This window comes from Protopterus annectens, chromosome 6.part0, assembly GCF_019279795.1.
Source record: "Protopterus annectens isolate FY-2018-M chromosome 6.part0, PAN1.0, whole genome shotgun sequence".
NCBI lineage: Eukaryota > Metazoa > Chordata > Ceratodontiformes > Protopteridae > Protopterus > Protopterus annectens.
The window spans coordinates 946,264,148-946,289,274 of NC_056737.1; positions in this window are offsets into that span (position 1 = coordinate 946,264,148).

Genomic DNA, 25,127 nt, shown 5'->3' on the forward strand with positions numbered 1-25,127 from the left:
CTTTACTTCCTGACTTTAAATTTGTAAAATTATACAAGAGGTATATTGATGATGTGTTTTTTGTTTGGGAGGGCAGTATACAGAGTTTACTTACATTCCTAGATATAATGGCAAAGTCTATTCCTTTCCTGAAGTTTAAACTGGCTTCCTGCAGTTCACAAGCTACTTTCTTGGACACTCGCGTTTCCATTGATCCAATTGATCATTCATGGATATCCACTCTGTACAGAAAAGAAACTTTTAGAAATAATTACTTAGACTTTACCAGTATGCATCCGAGTTTCATGAAGCATAATATGGCTAGGGGGCAGTTCATACGCATTTCTCGGTTGTTCAGTAATGATGATATGTTCAAAAGTGAGTGTTTGGCTGTTAAGTCTTTGCTACTAGATATACGTTATCCCAGTGATCTTTTGAATGAACTTATTGCAGAGATTTCAGAAGCCAGATATGTAAAGTTCCCTCCTATTGTTAAAAAAGGGTTTTGTCAAAAAACTAGTTACCAACTCTGATATTTCTGTGGATGTTCCTCCTGCAGTGGAGTCTTTGACTACTGTTTCTGCTGGCTCTGGAACTGTTAATTCACACTCATCCCATAGGGGTTTTCAGGTTCCTGTTTTGGCCCCTACAAATATTATCTCTTCTGATACTCAGTCACCACCTTCTACACAGTTGTCAGTAAATGATAATCTTCATGACTGGAAAGTAGCCTTTCCTATTCCTATATGTAGAGACTCTGCTAACATCAGATCTATTATTAATGCTAACTGGAATATTTTATCTAATAGCCAAGAAGTATCTAATAAGCTAGGTGTAGCACCTATTTTTTATTTAAAAAGTCTACATCACTAGGGACTTCATTTGAAAATAGAGATACACCCTTTCTAATTGATCAACCACAATCAGAAGAGTCATCACTAGGCATGTTTGCTTGTGGGCATTGTGTTGCTTGCCCATTTATACATAAGGGTACCTTGTTTACATTTAAGCATAACAATTTTGCTTTACACTTTCAAAAGCATTTTGACTGCAAGTCCACTAATGTTGTTTACGCTGCGGTGTGCAACACTTGCCCAGCATTCTATATTGGCAAAACTTTGAGCTTTTTTTCCTCCAGAATCAAAGAACATTTGGCAGCAGTTAGAAATGGAGACTCCAGAAATGCTTTATACAAACACAGTATGTTATGTAATAACTTTAGTGGTTTCAAATTCTTGATTTTACAGGATGTTCATAACTTTTTTGGTGAAGTTAATACGCTTTTGGAATTTAAGGAACTTAAGTGGCAGCTGAGACTTAATGCTGACTCTCCTCCGGGACTGAATGAATCCTTAAACATTAAATGCGCCCTTAAGTGGTTACGCTAAATTGTTGTTTTAAGTCCTTTTGCATTTCTGTACAGTCATTGTGTTTACTTCAATATTTTTACGCTTGTATTTTTATGGTTTTAATACTTTTCTCGGTGTTATACAAGTTCACATGTGTTTGGGTTTCCTATATACTCATTTTTAATATGTATATTACTTTTTACTATTCACTTATAAGGTTCTAATAGACATTTTACACTTGACATTTATTACTTACTTATTCATTAGCTGGTTCCACTTGTCACGCACTGAATAGAATGCTTGTTAATTTTACATGAGCATTTGCTTTACACTGATTGCTTATATGCTGATTCTTGGTTATCCACCCACTTTTTCTCATATAAATATCTCCATTTTCACTTTCATTAACTTGTCTGAAGAAGTCCTAGTTACCAATAAAGGGATGAAAGCTTATCACTGGCTCCTCAGTTTTTTATTCTGAAGTTTTGAAGTTATATTCCTATATTCTTCATATCCAAGAGTTTGACAGTTTTGTAGTAAATATATATATATATATATATATATATATATATATATATATATATAGAAATTTAATTTGACTGAAATTCATTTGATTGAGACCAAAACACTGAAAGTTCAAAAGACTGAAAACTCATTTGACTGAAACTCATAACACTGACACATTAAAGTGAAAGGTATATACCATTTTCCCAACTGTAGTGCAATTCTGGAGTTAGTACATATAGTTGGGGGGGGTAGGTAAATATTGTTTTCTGCAAAGAGTTATTCATTGCAGTTATAAATATCCATGTGTATGGTTTAAAATGTATAAAGTATGTGGGGGGGCTTCACCCCCACACCCCCCAATGTGGGAAGCTGTGCCCCCTGCACCCTTCAACTATATATACTAACTAATACCTTTTACTTTAATGTGTCAGTGTTATGAGTTTCAGTCAAATGAGTTTTCAGTCTTTTGAACTTTCAGTGTTTTGATCTCAGTCAAATGAATTTCAGTCAAATGAAATTTTGGTCATATAAAGTAGACCTATATATATATATATATATATATATATATATATATATATATATATATACACACACACACATATATATATATATATATATATATATATATATGTATATGTATATATATATATATATATATATATATATATATATATATATATATGTATCACATTTTACAACTCTGTAAAAACTTTTAGTGCAGCATATTTTTTTTTATTTATTTTCTGTTCGAAGTGATGGTTCTGTTTCTGTGATATATCCTTGTGGCTTGCACTATATAATGATTTGAATGCGTTCTCTGTCTCGTTTCCTACTCTTTATAGCATGCATGTTACTGCCACAGCTATTACTTTGTCATTATCACTAATTGTATGGACCATATGTCCAGGTGTTTCTTACTTTTTTCTGTCTCTAGTCTTCACACATTTATGTATGTGCTTTTCCATTATTCCTGCATTGGTTGTTTACTACATACAGGAATGGGAATTTGTAAATTTGTGTTACCTGCACATATTTTCAAACAATGCATTTTTCCTCCTAAACATTTACCAACTTTTTTGTCTTTATTAATGTGAATTCAAGTGCCAGTGAAGTTCCATGTCCTATAATGGTTAATGTGCAGTGCATAGCAGTATCACCCTTCCTTGCCTACTTGTTATTAGGCTTCCCCTTCCTTTTATGTATTCCTAATTGACCTATCTGTTGTTGTGCCATGCAAGTGCACTCACTTCCTGATCTCTGGTTTATGGACACTCCTTTGTTTACATCATTTACACTATCCCTAGCTTACCACAAGCTGGCAGCAAATTCAGGCTGAGGCTGGTCATTGTGCTGTGCACCTTGTCTTCTTGTGTATTCTATTAGCAATGCTGTTCACGACCTACTGATGGCCAATTGTGTTAGCATGGGTGTGATGTCTACTGTGATGTCTGTGTGTTAATGAATCGCCTGGGAAGTGTTTTAAGAATTTATGAATGAGTATTTTATGTGTTAATTAATTAATGTAATAACTCATGCATTTTTACTAATTGTATTTAACTGGAAGTAATTGAGTTTGGCTATTTGATCTGATGATGTTCATGTGATCATTAAATGAAAGTGATAAACTTTTAATAAAAGTTTTAATTATTGCAGTGGAGGCTGTGGCAATGGATGCATCACAGACATGTAATACTTTAAGTAGAGGACGCATGTCTATGATGGCCATACTTAGAAGTTCCATTTAATACTTTGTTTTCTCTCTTTTAGAAAGATAAAAAAGAAAGACAGTGATGGGAATTGTTATCTGGGTTGAACCAAGTGTCAGAATGACAATAGATGTTTATTATTGTGGATGAATGGCTGCATGCAAAAATATTTAAGTGATGCTTTAAAAAAGTAACTAAGTGTAGATTAGTAAGAGCAAAGTGTATCATTTAAATTAAAACTAGAGAAGATGGACCTATATGTTTTTTTTTTTTACAGAGATAATGCCTTCCCTCTAGAAATGTTTGGGATTGTGTAAAATAAAAAGTTATTATCTTAAAGAAGGTGTATTCAACTTGTTTGTTGGTATTTTGCATCAATTAGTTAAAGAAAAGTACCCAGATTCCTTCATGGGTAGCAGCTTTGGTCTCCATTGTCAGTTATAAAGTTCTAATGGCTATTTTTTCTTTATTTATTTTTCATTTAAAGTGCTTGTGCTCAGTAAAAATAATGTTAACCTAAAAAAAATAAAATAGTTACTTTAAGCAGAATGTCAATCAGCACAAAAATGTATTATCTGATTTTGTTGTTTGTGAATGCTCATCAGTCTAAAGCCTGTTTACAGTAGTAGACATGGAAAAAATGCTTCAAAATTAGGTATATATAGCAGAGACTATAAGAAAAAATAAATTAGTAAGTAAAATAAGTAACTGTAAGCAAATATCTAGCAAAATTTAAATGACATCCATGACTGACATATCCTAACGTATATCCACAACAGTAGAAAACAGACATGCCTAGAGTTTCTATATTGTACAGCACAGCACCACAGATGGTGTATGAAGTCCTCCTTCAAATACAACATCTATATCAGTTGATCACAGAACTTAAACTAGACTGATGATAACTTCCCATATGAATTGATGTATTCATGTACCAAGATCAACGTGCTTGCAGGTATATGCAACTCAGTGCAAGATGACAAGAGTTTGCTATAACCTACATGCAGTACCCAAATAATCCTGGATCCTGGATTTGCTCCCATACATTTAGCACTTTGGGCAACAAGCACATTTCAGCACTCGTTTCTGTAGCAGGTATGGATTTTATGGGGTCGGGTTACTAGCCCAAGACCCAACCCTCCTCAGACGGTGTACCACTCACTCGCATGCACACACTCACACCTAGGGCCAATTTAGTGTCCAGTCCACCTACTGCATGTCTTTGGAATGTGAGAGGAAACCAGGGCACCTGGGGAAAGCTCACAAAAATACAGTAGGACATGCAGACTCCACACAGAAGGCACCCTAGCTGAGAATCAAACCAAGAACCTCTTGCTGTGAGGCGACAGTGCTAACCATACACCACTGCACCATCCTACCCAAATAATAGATGTAAGAAAATGCTGAACAACATGATTCTTGTAGAAAGAAAAAAATCATGGCATGCATGATACATGCCAACAAGCCATCTTTTCCCAAGTGATATTACCTGACTTCCCAGAAATCACAAACCTCCCTCACCACCAAAGTTATGTGACCCCTAATTTAGTAAATCCAGAGATGTGAAAGTTTAAGCAATTAAGGAGGGTTTGTGCTTTAGAAAGAAGTATTTTAAATGAGTCACTGTTTAACTGATTGTCAGCTTTACAGTTTTTAGGATTCCTGTTGTGATACTTTAAGATATGCTTATTAGCTATAGATCACTGTTTTTAATTTATTTCTTAGCCAAGGATGTAACCAAGCATGTCATGACCATCTAATAGCCACTTTCCAGACTGCATTGATAAGGGTAAAAGTGGTAAATGTGGATGGCTGAGAACAGCTAGCCAAGTTACTTCTTTGGAAAGAGGGCAAAACAAGAATACCGAATGAAGGCCACATAGACCTAAAGATGATACTTACAGACAATAACCAGAGGCCAGGACTGAAGCTTGGCCCTGAATCTTGGAGGCAGAGATTAGCAGCTGAACCATTGTGTTGTCTATTATAGTTTTATAAAACAGGTGTTTTATATAGCACATCAGCTACAATATCCCTTTTTAAAACACAATTCACTGTTTCCTCTATGTGAGATAACTGTTTAGTGGTTTGGTCAAATGACACACTACACAGGACTCCAAAAAAATATAATCTATATGCAGTGTTATATAAGCTGACTGTAAGAGCACTGATTCCTGTTATTTTACTCGGTACATGCAGTTAAAATGCAGAATCCATTTGTATTACAGCGTGGTACTTTACGTTTGCATTCATACTGGACTTATGAAAGCTGAGGACTTTGACTCCTCTCTGGGAATGCTCATTATTTGCTGTAATACATGTTATATAATGATGTCATCTCAGTTGCTGTGGACTATGAGGATGTCATATTAATTTGGTTATTAATTTAGACCTTTTGTCAGACTTATTATTTTTTTTTTTTTGATGCAGAGAAGGAAAATTAATATAGGATGAGAAATGAGTGCATGGTACTACTGTGTCTTATTGGTTCACATAAGTAAGGCTTGAGTGAACTTTAATATCACGCTATTCACTTAAATTCAGGGAAATTAAGACTATAGTGCAGATTACTTAAAGATTTTTCCAGTTAATTTTTAAACTAATTGAGTATTCTTTAAATTATTTTTATTTTTTCTCTATGCTTGTATCCTGTGTTGCAGGCAAGACATCATCTTTCCCTATGTAACCCATACACATCATCTTTCCCTATGTAACCCATACACATCATCTTTCCCTATGTAACCCATACACATCATCTTTCCCTATGTAACCCATGCACATCATCTTTCCCTATGTAACCCATACACATCATCTTTCCCTATGTAACCCATGCACATCATCTTTCCCTATGTAACCCATACACATCATCTTTCCCTATGTAACCCATGCACATCATCTTTCCCTATGTAACCCATGCACATCATCTTTCCCTATGTAACCCATACACATCATCTTTCCCTATGTAACCCATGGACATCATCTTTCCCTATGTAACCCATACACATCATCTTTCCCTATGTAACCCATGCACATCATCTTTCCCTATGTAACCCATGCACATCATCTTTCCCTATGTAACCCATACACATCATCTTTCCCTATGTAACCCATACACATCATCCTTCCCTATGTAACCCATGCATTGGGATAGGAACTGTATACCAGGAAGCCATCATTTTTTCCCTAGTCCTGTTGCTCTACATCAACCTGGGTGAGCTGGAGTCCCCAGTGCCATACTATTTGACCCTTGTTTTATATTCCCATCTCTGGCTACATCATGCATATCCTTTGGTGATGTTTACCCCTGGGTCTTACACTGCCTTCTAGCAAACCTAGCCTCTAGTATGTGACAGAGTTTGAGCAGGCAGAGCTACCTCTCCTCCCACAGGATAGGTGAACTGTTTTTTGTTGTGGACTTCCACCATCCTTGGCCAGCTTTAAGTGCCTAGGTTGCTAATCAATTCTGAGTCATTGGGTCAGAGTCTGGCCTTTATTTCTCTGCATGATGGAACTGGTTGAAATTATTTTTTCTGAAAGCCATCTAGCACACAGGCCATCATCTTAAAGAGAAAATAACCATATCTGAAAGTTGTGTTCATTACTTCTAAGCATACCTCTCAACCTCTTAGCCCAAGAAATCTGGACAAAGCCTGACATTATGGGGGTACAAAGTCCCAGAAATAGGGACATATTTTAAATATTGTTCTTATAAATGTAGAAAGCTGCTAAATAACAGGATATGTATTAAAATGTATTTTTCTAAAGGATATGAAGTCTGAAACTCAAATGTATATCATTATTTGCTAATTTAATTCCTCAAATCATCCCAGTGATTTGCCAGAAAACCAACAATTTTATTAGGAGGAGAATAAAATTTTGAGACAAAATCTTGACATTCTGCAAACATTTGGACAGCTGAGAGGTATGCTTCCAAGTAAAGGATCCTGTGCAGATTGGCAATGTTTCTCCATTTATAACACCCATAGGCCTGCTAAAACCTGCTTTATTTTGAAAAGAATGTGCTAATACAGTGAAATATTAAGTTGATGCTATCCTCCATAGTGCACTATCACTGAACTTTGAAGCTATTATGTGCAAATGGTGAACACAGAGCATGGTGCAATATGCATATGTCTGAGGGAACAACTTCCACTCTCCTGATAGAAGGATAAATCTGCACCCAGTCTTTTTGGCTCCTGCTCAGTTTTGTCACTATTTCTTGTCAAGTGCTGACAACATTTCATTCTGCTGATCTCTGCATCATGCAACGACGAGTCAGTATTTCCTAAGACAGCTTGAATTTGTTTACAGAGTTTCCTGTTAACGACACTGCCATGTTCTTCCTCAGCTTACCTCCTTGACCAAGAAGCATTTGAAAAGCTTCTGTACTTTAATAAGATTTATGACTATGTTCACATAAATCCCCAGCCTCACACACACACACACACACGTATACACACACACAAATGCACACATGCAAAAATGTACACACACACACATACACAGACACACACATGCAAATATGTACACACACACACACACACACAAACGCACACATGCAAATACGTACACACACACACACACACACACAGACACACACTCATACACACACACACACACACACACACGCAAACACACACAAACACACACACAAACACACACACAAGCACACACACACACATGCACATGCACACACACACACACACACACACGCACACATGCACACGCACATGCACACACACACACACACACACACACACACACACACACACACACACACACACACACACACACACACACACACAATTACATGCAAATATGTACACACACACACACACACACACACACACACACATGCACACATGCAAATACGTATACACACACACACACACACAGACACACGCACACACACACACTTTGAAGATGAATGCAGAGAGTAATACTGCTAATGTAGTATGGTAGACTCCTTAAAATAAATGAGATGACAGTGTGTGCACTAAAGATTAACTTTAAATGAAAAACTGAAAGGCTTAGTCAGATCATCATCTTAAATATTACTTCTAAATTAAGTGTGGCAGGATGTTACAGCCCACTTACCAAAGCTCTCTTAGCAACATCCAGACTTTTATGATAGCGTTGAATTCTTTTTCCCCAAGCAGAAACATAAAGTAAAATACTAAGTAATCATTCATGTGATGACGTTCATAAAACATTGTTGATATAAAAGGTCAGGGATACATTCTCCAAATATAGGTATGCTGATATAGTACATGTACAGAGAGTGTGGTACATGTTACTTTGTACTGATGTGAAATCTAATAATACGTGCAAGGACTGAGTTTGATAAACCACAGCTGATTTGATAAATGTTTTTAAGAGTACAGTTTTAAATATTATTCTAGGATGGTGCCCTTGCATATCAGCTCTGCAAGAGGAAATACTATGTGGTGAGGCAAAGCAAGAAAATCACTAATGTCCAAACCACATACCAGTATTCCTGCTGTGAAGAAAAATGGTAAGTGAAAACTTTTTACTGAAATGACCATATGTGTCAACATAGAATATGTAGTCAATCATACTGACACACTAATTTTTGGCATAATATTTGCTGTTCAACTTGAAATTTACTACAGTTCATCTAATTCTTTATATTACACAGCATTTCCCACTCTGGACTTGGTGAGCAGCCAGCAGGGGCCCTTTTTAAAATATGAACATTTCCTGTAAAATCTGAATTAAAATTCAAATATAAAACGTATTGCTATGATTTAAATAGATAAACTGTTATATAGATGAGGGGACATAATGAAATGATATAATCTCATTAGTATTAAGGAAGGATAGATAGTACATTGTTCTTTTTAATTTACTATGATTTTTTTTTTGTTCAAGATGTTACCCTTGTTTCTGGGTCTTTCATATGAGAGTCTACTGGGCCAAGAAGGGCTCTTCTGATGAACAAAATAACCTGAATATCTAATAAGATATATAAATAAAAATATCATTTTCCAGGAGTCAATACAATATGTATCATATTCAAGATGGAGTCCTTGGCAGAAGCTAGGCCTGCAAGCTCAATCATCATTCAGACACTGAGTAGGAGATTCCCTTTACTAAACACTAATGAGAAGCAATCTATGCCTAACCTATAAGGCAATCTGTGATCCAGCACTGATATATCTGCTACACAATCGCAAAGCAAACAGCACTAGAATTACCTAATCTAAGGATCTAAACCCCAAATGTGATGTAAACAAAACATACTGGAGGAACAGTTACGTGTCTCAGAGATTACCCCTTCTCTATAGCAGACTCTCCATTCATGTAAAACAGAGTTCTTCCTTAAACCTATTCAAATGCAGTTTGGACCAATGGATGTGAAATCACACATTCAGTCCTGGCATGTTACACCTGGCCCTCATGGACAGGGGAAGTTTGTAGATGCCCTAAGACTCAGGCATATTCTTCACACAATATGACACAAGCCATTCTAGCTCATAGGCATTGATAATTGGAAAAATTGTGCCATGAATGGCTTAAAAAGGCTCTAAGACCATTAACCTAGTAACCTCCTATGGTCTATGATACTATAACATGCCAAAGTGTGCCTTATTTATTATCTGTGATGCTTTTTTATAGGTTCATAGGTTGGTACTAGGCTATCAACCCTAGGGCCTATACAAGCCTAGCCATAACAATTTCCTGTCTATTTCTTCCCACAGTATTTACTTCCCTGGACCCCTGTCTATCAGGGCGACTGACTTGATTCCAGGGGTGAATTTCCTATCTCCCATCCAATCATCAAGGTTCCTTTTGAAGAGAGCCAAAGAGGCGCTCTGCTTGACATGTATGGGCAGTCTATTCCAGAGTCTGAGGAGTCTCTGGGTCAGGAACCTATCCCACTAGCATGTTTTGTTCATTGTGATGACAAGGTTTAGATGCCTGTTTTGTTCATTGTGATGACAAGGTTTAGATGCCTGGAGTGTGTGGCTCTGAGGGATTGGGATTTCTTTAAGTGTAGCATGTCCAACAGCTCTGGGTTTGACATGGCCTTGTATGTTAAACAGAGATCACTTCTGAGTAGATTATATGTGACAAAGTATACCTGGAGTTTTTTTATATGGTCAGCATAGGGCATCTGATTTAGGCCTGTGATTCTTTTAGTGAGGTATTTCTGCAGCCTTTCCAGTTGTTGCAGATGGCTTGAGAGGTACATAACAAATGGAGCATTGTATTCTATAATGGGTTTAATGAGGGATGAGTACAGTGGAACAATTACTTCCTTTTTTTCCTGGATGAAAAGCCCTTAGTGATGAGGTGTGTCACATAAAAGGATTTTCTGACTGTTGTGGCGATGTGGTTATCGAAGGTGAGACCACTGTCCACCTGTGTCCCTAAGTCTCTTATCACACTTTAGGTGTTTAGTGTACTGCCACCTATGTGGCAATTCACGGGTACATGTTTTTTTCCCATCATTATCATTTTGTAGTGCAAAAATTCATTCTGTTGTTTGCATTATAGTTATTAATTATATGATATTAAATGACATCCTTCAGAACATAGTATCTCTGCATGCCCTAAGATGTTCAAGGTTGAGTTCTGAGTAGCATATTTTTCAGAATCTACAATAAACAATTTGTATTGATTTGTCAATTAAACTGTTTTTCAAGTGTCAGCTCTATGGTGCAAATGGATAAAGCCCTGTCACTCAGATGACCTAGGACCACCTAGCGAGGCAAGTGCTGGAAGAATTAAAGAAGAAGGCCAGGTGTGATTACCTGATGCTGGCTCACCCATTCTAGTGGGAGACAGTCCAGACTATTGGATTAATACCACCTAGTGGTGACTGTCTTTGTAAATGCACTATGAAGGACTTGCACCGTTGCATCTGCCAAGTATCAATATTTGTTTATGGGAATTGGCACATGCTCAGAAGCTGGTATGTATCAGCAGGCTGTCACTGTAGGGACATTAGCATCATGTGGCTGAAACTTGGGTTTAGACAAGAGTGTGTGTTTTATTGCCCCCTTTGCCCTCATGATCATCAATCACACTTCCAGTGAACAGCCTATACACCCCCCATTCTCTACTATTCTTTGTTACTGATGAAGCACAGACATTAACCAAGAAGCTGTAACAGTTATGCTGGACAAGTTGGAGAATAGCAGATAGCTGCCGTTGGGTCAGGTGGATCACGCCACAAGCCAAGGTACATCCTGTGTGTATAGTAGCATGTGTCCCACAAGCCATGGTACATCCTGTGTGTACAGTAGCATGTGTCCCACAAGCCAGGGTACATCTTATCTGCACAGTAACATGTGTCCCACAAGCCATAGTACATCCTGTGTGTACAGTAGCATGTGTCCCACAAGCCAGGGTACATCCTGTGTGTACAGTAGCATGTGTCCCACAAGCCATGGTACATCCTGTGTGTACAGTAGCATGTGTCCCACAAGCAAGGGTACATCCTGTGTGTACAGTAGCATATGTCCCACAAGCCAGGGTACATCCTGTGTGTACAGTAGCATGTGTCCCACAAGCCAGGGTACATCTTGTCTGCACAGTAGCATGTGTCCCACAAGCCAGGGTACATCCTGTGTGTACTGTAGCATGTGTCCCACAAGCCAGGGTACATCCTGTGTGTACAGTAGCATGTGTCCCACAAGCCAGGATACATCCTGTGTGTACAGTAGCATGTGTCCCACAAGCCAGGGTACATCTTGTGTGTACAGTAGCATGTGTTCCACAAGCCAGGGTACATCCTGTGTGTACAGTAGCATGTGTCCAACAAACCAGGGTACATCTTGTCTGCACAGTAGCATGTGTCCCACAAGCCAGGGTACATCCTGTGTGTACAGTAGCATATGTCCCACAAGCCAGGGTACATCCTGTGTGTACAGTAGCATGTGTCCCACAAGCCAGGGTACATCCTGTGTGTACAGTAGCATGTGTCCCACAAGCCAGGGTGCATCCTGTGTGCACAGTAGCATGTGTTGGGAACTTTCCTATTGAGTAACAGCAGCACATGGTGAAGCCACAAGCTGTCTGGGGAGATTCAGGCAGGGAGAATCTCGCGTGAATGAAGACCTGCTGACTCACTACCATTACCTGTAATGGAGAAATGAATAGAAAATTAATGGACTGAGAGGATCACAGCCTAGACAAGTAAAAAAAAATGCCACAGTGTTCTTGTCCTGTGCAAGGAATGTATGGATCTGTTCTCACTTCCACATGAGAAACAAATGAGGTAATGGGGGCAAGCTGGTGGGTGTCCTGAAGCTGGGAGAAGAGACAGGGCAAAATATTAATAGGTAAACTGTCAAAAACCAATTAAAGTCTCACTCTTACTGATAACACCTTGCATTATTATTTTAATTATATAATCTTTACTGCAAATTTTATCAAGAAACAACAAAATAAAAACAAGATATAATGACTTTAAACATGTATAACTGTAAAGAACAAAATATAATTAAAAAAATAAAAAAATAAATAAAAACAAGAATTAAACTGTAGTACAGGGTGGGCATGCATGATTCCTTTGTGTAAGTTATTTACATTACAGTTGCTCAGCTTGTAAAGTTAAATTTAATAAAGGCAAATACTAAGGACATGAAGTTTTTATTACTTGATCTCCTTTCAGTGATTGTAAGATTCTTCTTTATAACCTCTAGCAGTCTTTGAAGATGCTTTCATATGGAACATATGCCTTTGTTTTCCATTCTTTAGAAATTTTTTTTTGAACATTCATTGTAATTAGTTTGACATGAGTCTCTTTAGGAAAAAGCCACAACCTCCATATTCTTAAAATCAATTCCAATGATGTATTTTCACATTTTAAGTTCATTTCTTCTGCAAAAATGTTATCACAAATTTCCTTAACCTGGTTCCAGTAACAGTTACTCCAGGACACTCTCAGAATATATGTATATAGGCTGCATTCTGTTGGTTACACCTCAAGAGAAGAAGACCCTTTCTTCTTAACTTCTTTATACAACCTTTTTGGGTTAAGTAGCACCTTTGTAGTGTCCTCAGATATTGATACCATACAACAAGCCATCTTCATAATATTCATAATATTTTCTCATGCTCTATGCTGACTCCCATTGCTCTGATTGCTCTGTATTTAAGTATTACTCTTGTCATTTTTTTACTCTGGTTTGTAATTGTTTAACATTTTCTGCACCCTTTCTTTTCCATAAATCCACATTTATGATGTTATCTCTTCCCTTTTTGCCTAATATTTGCTTTTGCTATGTGACTTGACATGTTTTGATTGATTTCTAGAAATCAAAGTATATAGATGCTAATTGTATGTAATGTATGTATGTATATATATAGTGTATGTATGCATGTATGTATATCACTGCTGCATGAGTAATTCAAATTCTGTCTACATGTCTTAGGATAGCTGAGTCTCTGACAACTTCATCCACTAAAACATGATTCCAATTTTCATTTCCTGCATCATGCCAATTTATTATATCCTTGTTTAGTATGAGCCTTTTACTCTTATTGGGTGGCCATATTGGTGATGGAAACTCATCTCCCCAGCTGAAACTCACTCCCCTTAATAGCATCATTTTTGGTTTTTGGCATCTACCTCTTCTCCATCTTTTGGCTGTTACCTTGGTTGCCAAGAGCACTCAAATTGGAATCATCCAATAGCATCTTTTCAAGCTACTCCTAGATATAACCCTTCACTAAATGACTTTCCCAACTCCTTAAAAGGTTGTGCTTGTGGTACTGTCTTGTATTTCCAAGGCAGCAAGGGATCCAATGGGGAATTTTGTGCCACTGTACTGAGAGCCTTCATCTGTTAGGTAGCTGGTCAAGATCCCTAGATGTGAGGGGGACTATGTGACATGATGCCACACTGTTATTGCTGCTACTCTGGTTAGTAAGTCACCTGCAAAGTTCCTGGACTCTGCCAGTGATACACAGGCAGTAGTTTCTCATATAGCCTTCTCACTGAATAGGAGATGTGGCTGTCAGGTGCATCATCCTATCCTCCACTGCTGATCTTTCTGGAACTGTGAGTCCATTCCCAAAATCATGTCACCAGCAGCACAGATGAACTCTCTGCCTTTGAGCTATTGGGACACTAAAACCCCATTTTTCATATCTTGTGCCCATGTCTCCAGTGTCACAGCCAAGAATGTATTATTCCATAAGATAGCAGAGTACTCATGTTCAGTTAACCCTGTTTCTTGGCTAGGATTAAATGTCATTTTGTATATAGATATATGTGGAATCCCCCTTCCACATTTTACATATTGTTGCAAGGGGAGGGTTCACCCCATATCACCCATGTTGCACCTGCTAAGTCTGAGATCACTGCAACTTGAAGAAGAAGGAATACTTCAACATAAGGCAACCTCAGACTTGGCATAGGCTCTTCTGTGTTTGCACTTGCAGTTCCAATATTCTGAATACTGCAGTTATAGTTCCCAGAATTTCAGCATTCACTTTTGCAAGATATCATACAGCACTTGGTCAAGATATGCTGCATAAGTAAATAAAAAAATGTGCTCCTGGATGAAATGCAGGCACTGTATGAGAAACTGTGTGGAGTTTTCAATATTTTCTCTAGCACCAGATGGTCCAGGTTTGATTAAGGTCTTGAAATGTACAGAAGCTGGGCTGAGGAGGTAGAAGTGAGTGGGAACATGGTGGTAGTGAAGGAATGACATCAGCTTGCCCATGCTGTGGGGGGGGGGGGGGAGTTGCTGTCTGCTGCAATGAAAGCTCTCACACACAAATGGAAGTTCTACATGCAGCATATGGACATGTGACATGTGCTTGGTACTGCCAAGCTGCACAAGCACCAGTCTTCTGAGGAAGCATAGCCTTATGGGAAAAGCATGCAGAGAAGCATTCCTATTTTTATTGGAGAAGGAAAGCAATACAGGTCTTCCCAGCTGTGAATGTAAAAATCAGCTACCAGGACTGGGAGATGAATCATGGCAGGAAAAATCACTAATGGATGTCTAAATTACGGTCTCCTATAATTAGCTGTTAAAGCGGGAACCGATAGGCACAGTTCGTTAACTGTATGCTGATGGTTGTCAGGCAGTGAGAGAGAAATAAAAAGAAAAAAGATGTTTTGTGTAGCAGCAGCATACTTTTTTTCTATTGCTTGCACTTTCATACAAGTTTACAACCAAAAAATACAAGAGTTTTAGTGTTAAATAAGACATGCAATCAATGTGTCATGCAAAGTATATCAAGGCTGGACTGTCACTTAAGGCCGCAGCACAGGAAGGCAGAGTAATAAATACCTGTAATAAGTGTAAGTATAACATTGCTTAAACAGAAACAAATCGGTACCTGAGTAACAAAGCACATTTTGTAAGATAAACGTCAAACTCAATGCCATAGTTGCGAACTTCTTTACACAATAAATCTGGACAAAGCCAAAAATAGTGGGGGACAAAGCTTCAAAAATAGGGGCAAATTTTAAAGATTGCTCTTATAAACTTAAACAAAGTTGCTAGAATAAAAGGTGTTGTGTTACTATGCATTTTTCTGAAGGATATGAAGTCTGAAACTCAAATTCCTGTCATTATTTAGTGAATTGTGTCCTTACTGATTTACAACAAAAATCCAGAAACTACAAATTTTATGAAGAGCAGTCCAAAAATATGATGCAAAAGTCTAGACACTTGAGAGGTATGCTCATTGCTGTTTCTGCTAAGCAGGTGAAGGAATTATCTATTGTTATAAATAAGTTAGATGCTGGAGTACAAAAGAGACAATAATTCAACAGTGCGACAGTCAGTATTGTTATTAGCAGAAAAAAAGTCAGCATAGCACTGATATAGTTAAAATGATAATGTGCTTGAATAGAGTAAAACAGAAAATGGCAATCTATATATTGTAAATTAAAATCCCTTAGAAGATACTCTTGTAGTGGCCATCAAGATGTTTCTTCTGTAACTACCATTGCACACACCTAATGAAGTGTCACTTTGGGCCAGTTTCCAAAAGACTTGCTCTTAGCGTTAAGTGATCACGTACACTGAGAGCAAGTTTTTCAGAATCTGCTCCTTAGTATAAGCCAGTTTATAGATACGCCTTACAAGTCTTTGGAATATGGCCCTTTCAGTCTGTGAAATGACAATGTAGGTGATGACATCTTGCTGGTGATGCTTTCTATGGTACAGATCACATAGCATAGCTATTACCTAAAAATATTTTGTAACTGCATGGAAAATAATGTATTTCTGGTGTGCAGAATGTCCCCATTTCATTAGTTATTTATTGCAATCTTCTGGCATGAATTTCAGGCACATTTTAAATATACAAACCACACAACGGCCAGCAAAATATGTCCCAAAAACGCTTTATTAAGCAGTCACAATCACATACGGATATAAAAATATATCCCAAGCTCCAAACCGGTTTCGGTTACCCCTTCTTCAGTGGAGCACAAAAATTAGTAAAATGGAGAGAGCCAACACGAACACATGATACTATTTATAGTATCTGTTAATCATAGGATATCCAATCGGAATACAATAATATGGTCTAATAAGACCTTAAATGCCATGATGGTACATATATACATTTGAAATGAAAATAAAAATAAACACACAAATCACATCCATATTATTATAATGAAATTAGATAATATTGTGACCCTAAGTAATGATTATATGTACTATACAAAATTTTTTTTAAAGAAATTATTATAAGTATATAACCACTCATAGGCCATCAGGGTAATATAAATATCTAATTGAATTAAAGGTGGTCATTAATGCCTGGGGGAAATAATGCACCCAAATGTATAATCCAGTACTTCTCCTTTTGTGTCAAAATGTTTTCCCATCCCTGTTGGTGGCTCCTGTCACCAACAATCCGATCTATAATAGTGAACATAAATTTGGTCGTAGGGTGTTTAACTGTATGTTGATAGAGGGCATTAGTGATTTTCTTGTTTCTAATGTTACTTCTGTGTTCCCCTATCCTAATCCTCAATGACCGAGAAGTTTTTCCTACATAAAATGCAGAGCATTGGCAGGTAGCAAGATAAATGACCCAAGGAACAATTCCCAAAAAACTTTAAATCATATACCTTACTGGTATTGGCACTGCTGAACGATTTAGTTTTGTTTACTTCACTACATGACATACAATGACCGCAAGGGAAAGTGCCAACCAATTCTTTACCATTCATGGTTAGTTGTTTGTATCTGGCCCCACCACTACCATGATGTTTATAATGTGAGAAAATAGAACTTAAAGTTTTGCCCCTTCTGTAAGAAAATTGGCAACGTGTCCCAAGGTGTTGTCTGAGAGTCTCATTAACCATCAGAATGTTCCAATTTCTTTCCACAATTCCTCTGATGATCTGATTGTTTCTCCCATATGTGGTGACCAATCTCAGGACCCTATCGCCTTTCTTGTTCTGACGGTCCTGGTATTCAAGAAGCTGATTCCTAGTCAAATTGTCAGAGCAGTATTTAGCAGATCTAATATCAAACTCTGCATACCCTCTATCAAGGAATCTGTTCACAAGATCTGAACTGGCTAACTCATAATCCTCCTTACTGGAATTAATTCTTTAAACTGAGATTTAGGGATGTTCTGGACAGTGTGGCGGGGATGCATACTTGAGGCATGTAGCAACGTGTTATATTCAGGATATTTCCTGTATATTCTCGTGCCTAGTGTGTTGTCAGGCTTTCTATAAACATTGACATCTAAAAATTCAATAGTTGTCATGTTGCTGTTAACTGTAAATTCAATGCCCCAAATATTGCTGTTAAGATAATCAACAAATTCTTTAAGATATTCCATATCTGCCCGCCACACCATCCAACAATCATCAAGATATCTTCGCCAAATGTCCATTTCCACAATGTAAATGTTATGAGATGTATCGTATATAAGATATTCCTCCAGATAGGCCATAAAAAGGTCTGCATATATTGGGGCAAAAGATGCCCCCATTGCAGTGCCTTGTAATTGCCAATAGCATTCACCTTGGAAAAAAAATATGTTTTTATTAAGAACATGCTCACACATGCAAATCAAAAGTGTATTCAAACCCGGAGGATATAAATTAGACTTTTCAAGCCAAAACTGAAGTGCTTGAAGACCAGCCCAATGTGGGATACTGGTGTATAACGATTTTACATCTAATGTACAAAGCAGCCAGTCAGATTCAATTTGGGTCTCTGCTATAATTTGTAAAAATTGTGTAGTATCCTTGATTCTAGCTCTCACATGGACCAGCAGTGGTTTCAAATATTCTGTCAAAAAGGCTGATAGTGGTTCAGTAAGTGAGCCATGACCTGACACTATAGGTCTACCAGGTGGGGAGGTCAATGATTTGTGTATTTTAGGAAGTAGATATAGTGTCTGTTTATTGGGATCCTTGACCGTTAAGTGCTTGACAATGGTAGTAGATAAAATGCCATTCTCTACTGCACTACCCAAGAAATTATCAATCTCTTTTTTGAAGGTAGGAGTTTGATCAATATCCATCTTCATGTAGCATTTCTTATCAGATAGTTGTCGTAATCCTTCCTGTGTATAATAGTCCATGTCAAGAACCACTACTGCCCCACCTTTATCTGCCTTGAGAATCGCTATATCATTGTTGTTTTTCAATTCATTAAGCGCCTGCCTTTCAGTTTCCTGAATGTTATCTTTAAGAATATTGAAACCATATGGTGGAAAATGTAAGTCCCTAAGTACAGCCTGTTGAAAAGCTGTAACATGGGTATTAGCAGGGGGTTGGAATGTAGATTTTAGAAATCTAAACTCAGTAGATCTTTGAGCATTATTGTTAACATTTTCAGAAAAAAATATCTTTAAGTTCAAACAACGACAAAATTCCAAAACATCATTGACTGTTTGATATTGATCACAAAAGAAGCCAGGTATAAATCCTAAACCTTTATTTAAGATTGTTTCTTGTTCCAGAGTGAGCTCAAATTTGGACAGATTAAGGACATTGTTATATGTAGTGTCATTTATTTTAGAAGTGCTTGGACTATTCCATCCATTGATTCCAAATCTGGACCTATTATGGTGTTTCCTCCCCCCGCGTCGTTTCTTAAAAGGGGTAGGTATATTACTTCTTTTTTTGTAAGGTGAGTGATCAGATGTAATGCCCTCACTGTCAGTGGGAGAAGACTCATCACCCAAGGTACTGGTATGTATGTACTCCTTATTCTTAAGAATGGGTCTTGGTCGTTTCCTTGATCTGGCACCGCCCCTACCCATGGTCATATCCTTAAATCTGACTGACTTTTGTAATTCAAAAGGTCGTCCCCTGGCATAGTCATTGATGTCCCGATTGAACTTTTTGATTTTCCTTTCTTTGGTCAATTTATCATACTGGGTCAGTTCCCTGGATAGATTAGCCACCAAGGTGCTATAGTTACTATTTGACTCAAATTGTTTACAAATAAGGCTGAGGTCCTTAACCTCAGTAATATTCAAATCTATTGTCCTTTCATAGTAATCTGACAATATTTGTACAAATCTCATAGATCCTTCTTGAACTGCCTCAAACCATTCATTGGTCAACCTCTGTTCAGATCTGCTGACCATGGGTTTTAACCTAATTCTAAGTCCCCTTGGGACTAATTTTTTGTAGGAATAAGCCTTGAAAAGCTGTAGATGCCAAATATTGGCTCGTAACCCTTTTAGGGCTTTCTCTAGATTAAAGAAGGCCGATTGGCATCCATTTACTGCAGGGGCAGCCTGTTGATCATTATTCATGTTGCTTGGGATAGATTCCAGTCCAAACACCTGGATATCCTCCCTATCAGCACACATACCCTGTAAAATATTGTCCAGATTCATATTGCCCCAATGAACTGACCCAGTACAACCAAATAGGGGTAGCGCGATGCCAGAACCAAGAAAAGGAGCCCAATAAAATGACCTTCCCAAAATATAGTAGGGTCAATATTGAATCCAATCTATTATTCAAAATACCAGTATCTCAGGAGAATGGTGTATGCCAAAAATGTATGTCAAACATCAGATGAATACATAAAAAAACATTGTGCATTCCTGCATATCTGACCTGTATTCTACTCAAAAAGACTTGGTCAAGACTATAGGAAGGAAGTCATGTATTCACTACATAAAAATGCAATGGATATAAAATATAATAACATGAGTCTATTAGCAAAATCAACAAGTCACTAATACCAATTGTTATAATACTGATGGTATCCAACTTATTATTAGGGAAAAATATCCTAAATAACTCAAAAAGGCATAAATCAGATAGACAGTATGTGAAATCTCAAATATTAGCCTGATCAATAATATTGTAGAAAAATGTTGACCATATGAATAGTTAAACCAGCCTTTATAAATAGCTGTAATATACCAATATTATGACCAATAGCCTTATATGCCACCAAATTTATGTATCCACTTAAAGCCTACCAAATTATAGACAGTGAAACATAAATTATAAGTCACAAAAACATTAAGGCCAATTGAGAAAATTCCATCATGTATCATAAAACCCTATAGACATCATAGGCCCTAGATATATAGGAGCCCCTTAGTTATATAACGTGGCAGAGTGAATATTGCCACCAAACTATTAGCTAATTAGTGGTAGATACTAAGAAGATGACACTTCAAATATGGCATAAAGTGAACATTCAATAGATAGTTGAACAATTTTTAAAGAATGCCCTATATATCAACAATCAACCAATATAGTATAATATGAAACACATTTGGCTTAATCCCATATACATCTAGTGAATCATATTAGATAATCTAGGCCCATGTTAAAATCAAAACAAAAGGAGGAAGAGCACCCATAAAAAGGAATTCAACATATGAATGTCTAATAGAGTTTAGTCACAACTGTCCATTGTATCCTATCGCATAAAACACAAGAAAAATTCAGGATATACTTCCATAGAAATGTCGACCATAAATGCTAAACACCAACCACTTCAGTATCCCTCTAAAGTTCCATTAATTCAAAAAGGTGTATCCACAGTCTTTGTAGTTTGAATCGTGACACAAACCGGAAAAGCCAACTGTACGTAGAAGAATACGGGTTCCGATGGTTATATAACCAAGATGTAGGCATCAATCACATAGCCAATTTCCACTCCCAATACGAAACCAAATTCACCACTAATGGTATTGGCCTAAAAGCCCTGACACATAGTAAGGTAGCTGACCCAGTTAGTAAACTCACAGTCATAAATTATGAAAAATAACCATTGAGCACAACCCGTTTGTTTGGGAATGTAAAAAAGTACTTGGTTCGTCATATTCTTCCGTTCATCTCACCCAACATGATATCATTCAAATCAAGTGATGTGTTAAGACCGTCTTATTCGTCCAGATCTTACTTCAAGAGATGGTAATGTAGTCTGTAGACTTGAGAAATACAGAAATAACACTTGTTCGGCAATAGACTGAGTGTACCCCTATTTACAGTACCTGAGATGAAAAAGTGTCCAATTGAGACAAACCAAAGTTTTTTATTTTTATTTTTGAATGTATATATGTACCATCATGGCATTTAAGGTCTTATTAGACCATATTACTGCATTCTGATTGGATATCCTATGATTAACAGATACTATAAATAGTATCATGTGTTTGTGTTGGCTCTCTCCATTTTACTAATTTTTGTGCTCCACTGAAGAAGGTGTAACCGAAACCGGTTTGGAGCTTGGGATATATTTTTATATCCTTATGTGATTGTGACAGCTTAATAAAGCGTTTTTGGGACATATTTTGCTGGCCGTTGTGTGGTTTGATAGTTTGGTTGGCCGAGCAAAGCTTTGCGTGAGAGGTTTGGTGTTGCTTGTACATTTTAAATATAACATTTCTGACTGCCTACTTTTAACTGTTTTTAGCTGTTGTAACTCTTATGCTGTTTCACAATTTCAACTATTTGCTGTTTGAGACTTTTTCCTGCACTTTGCATTTTCTAATACTTGAGTGTTTCATAGTACAGGCTATATTCAGGTTTGCTGAATCTAGACTGCTTGGAATTATCTGAACACTAAAACCAGCCATCTTACATTAAGAAGGCCCTCCTGCACCCTTACTGCACCCTTGTGGCTGAAGAGTATAGCAAAGGACCCATCTGAGTTGGAGATTGTTGAAATAAGGCTCAGTATTAAGCATTTCCATTGGCCAGCTTGTTTGAAAATTGTGTAAATTGTTTAAAAAAGGGGTGTCAAAGTTGTTATATAAGCCCCTCATTTGCACTGGTTTGTGGCTGTTATAACACAGCTTTACAGAGTTTGCCAACCAGCCACTGCTCTATTATGTTCATCTGAGCAATCTGAGACATCTGTTTGCCCATGGTGCACCATCTTGCAGCACCGGTCAGTAGAGGTAACCATTGCAAGTTATAGAAGCAAAAGCTAAACTAGGTTTATTTTCCTTCAGAAGCTGCCAGTGTACCAACTGAGGAATCCCTTAAATTGCACTTAGCTGTTCAGGTAGCACCTCAGCTGGGCTTTCTACACCATTTGCCACTTTAACTGAAATCTCCTAATCCCTAATAGTCTTGTACCCCTTGAGAGCCCCAGTAGTATAGACCCAGCATTAAGACCCAATTAAGCAACATCTTTCCTCATTAAAGTAAGCAAATGTACACCTAGTATTATGGATGGTCAGTTCTCCTGCATTTCCAGCTTGATTGACATGGGTATTCTGAGGCAGTATAGCAATTGCCACCTGTACACTGACAACCCACGACTCCTAAACCACTGAAGATCAATTTTTGAGAGATTCATATACACTAAGAACTTGTAATCCTTGCTCTCTCATTCACAGAATGGTGACACCGAATAGGTTGTCAGTCCATATACTATACCTCCTGCACAAACCACGCTGTCAACACATAAACCATCATGCACAGAGGTACTCAGCAGAAATTTATCTAAGCACTAGAGACCTCTGAAATACAAACATGCGGCACTGAATACAGTACCTACAGCACTCAATACACATAAAACCACAAGCACAAGTGCCTCACCATACAAGCCCCTAAGGCAAAGCATATCTAAACCAAATATTTTGGTCATAAATGACTCCATAATGAGACACACAGATGTTCCACTCACCAGGCTGGACAAGGAGAAGGTTACGGTTCGCTGTCTATCTGGTACTAGGATCCACCAGATCACACACACACTCAAGTCTCTCCACAGCTAGTACTGTTATGACTCTGTCATAGTTCATGTTGTTGTGAATGACTTCAGACATACCTCACTGGACTATATGAAGACAGACATGGCTGAGCTCTCTGAATACGTGAGTCAGGCAGGTATGTCCCTAGCCTTGAGCAGCATACACCTTCACCTAACATAATACCACAGTATAAAGGAAAAATGATTGACTTCAACAATTGGCTTAGCTTCTGGTGTCATTATAAAGGGATCCAGTACCTGTCAGCCTGGGATGACATGACAGACAGACTATGCTGCTTTGCCAGAGATGGTCTTCATCTGTCACCTCTGGCATTTTGGTTACTCGCTAAGGCTCTTGCCACCCCCATAGTGCCTTTCTTAGGCAATGTTACAACAAAATTCCTGATGTAAAAATATTTTCAAAAAGCAACCTCGAGGTTATGCTGCTAAACACTAGGAGTCTAAACCTAAAACTACACTCACTGGAAGCAGCCCTCACCTTAGAAGATGCTGACATCTGTGCAGTGATAGAGACTTGGTCTAAGGCCACAGAAAGCACCCTGGCCATACTGGGTTATAATATCTTTCACGCATTCAAACCACAAACTGAAAGTGCGAGAACTAAAGTAGGTGGAGTATCGATATTCATCAAGGATATATGAGCTTCTGAATTGGTTAAACAAAATGATTTCTTTGAATTAATCCAGGTCCAATTGACTGCAGGTAAGACCCCTCTCCTAGTTACTGCCAGTTATAGGACCACCTCCATGAACAAGGATACACACACTGCACACTTGGATCTACTTGGATCACTTAAGATACAACCAAACACCCTGGTTTTAGGTGACATTAACTACCCATCCATAAATTGGGTAAATTATATGTGTACTAACGCACTTGCCCAAAGGATCTTGGACTTCATCAACTCTAATGTCCTGGGTCAATTGAATGACACCCCCAAAAAACAAACATTTTGGATCTGCTGCTCACTAACATGGGTGATCATTGCATCTCCCCATGTGTGCGGCCCTCTCTAGTGAAGTCTGATCATAAATCAGTCTCATTAGAAGTAACAATAACATCTGAGCCCCCATTAGCAGCAATAGACTAAAAATCTTTTCCAAAGCCAGTTACAACCTAATACATGGCATCATTAATAGCTTCATAGCCCCTGCCCTCACTGAGAGCATGAAAACCTATACTTGGATTTACACCAACCTTGTATAAGCATCTATATGAATGTATTGACTCAGCAGTACCTGACAGGATCACAACAAGATCCTCAAGAAAGAACAGGCCTGCCTGGTGGACATCTGCCATTAACAGGTTATACAATAAGAGAAAGAAACTGGTGTCCAAGATCAGGAAATAATGGTCTCTAAATTGGAAGCATGTCCTCCTCAGCTTAAACAAGAAAATAAGACAAGTAA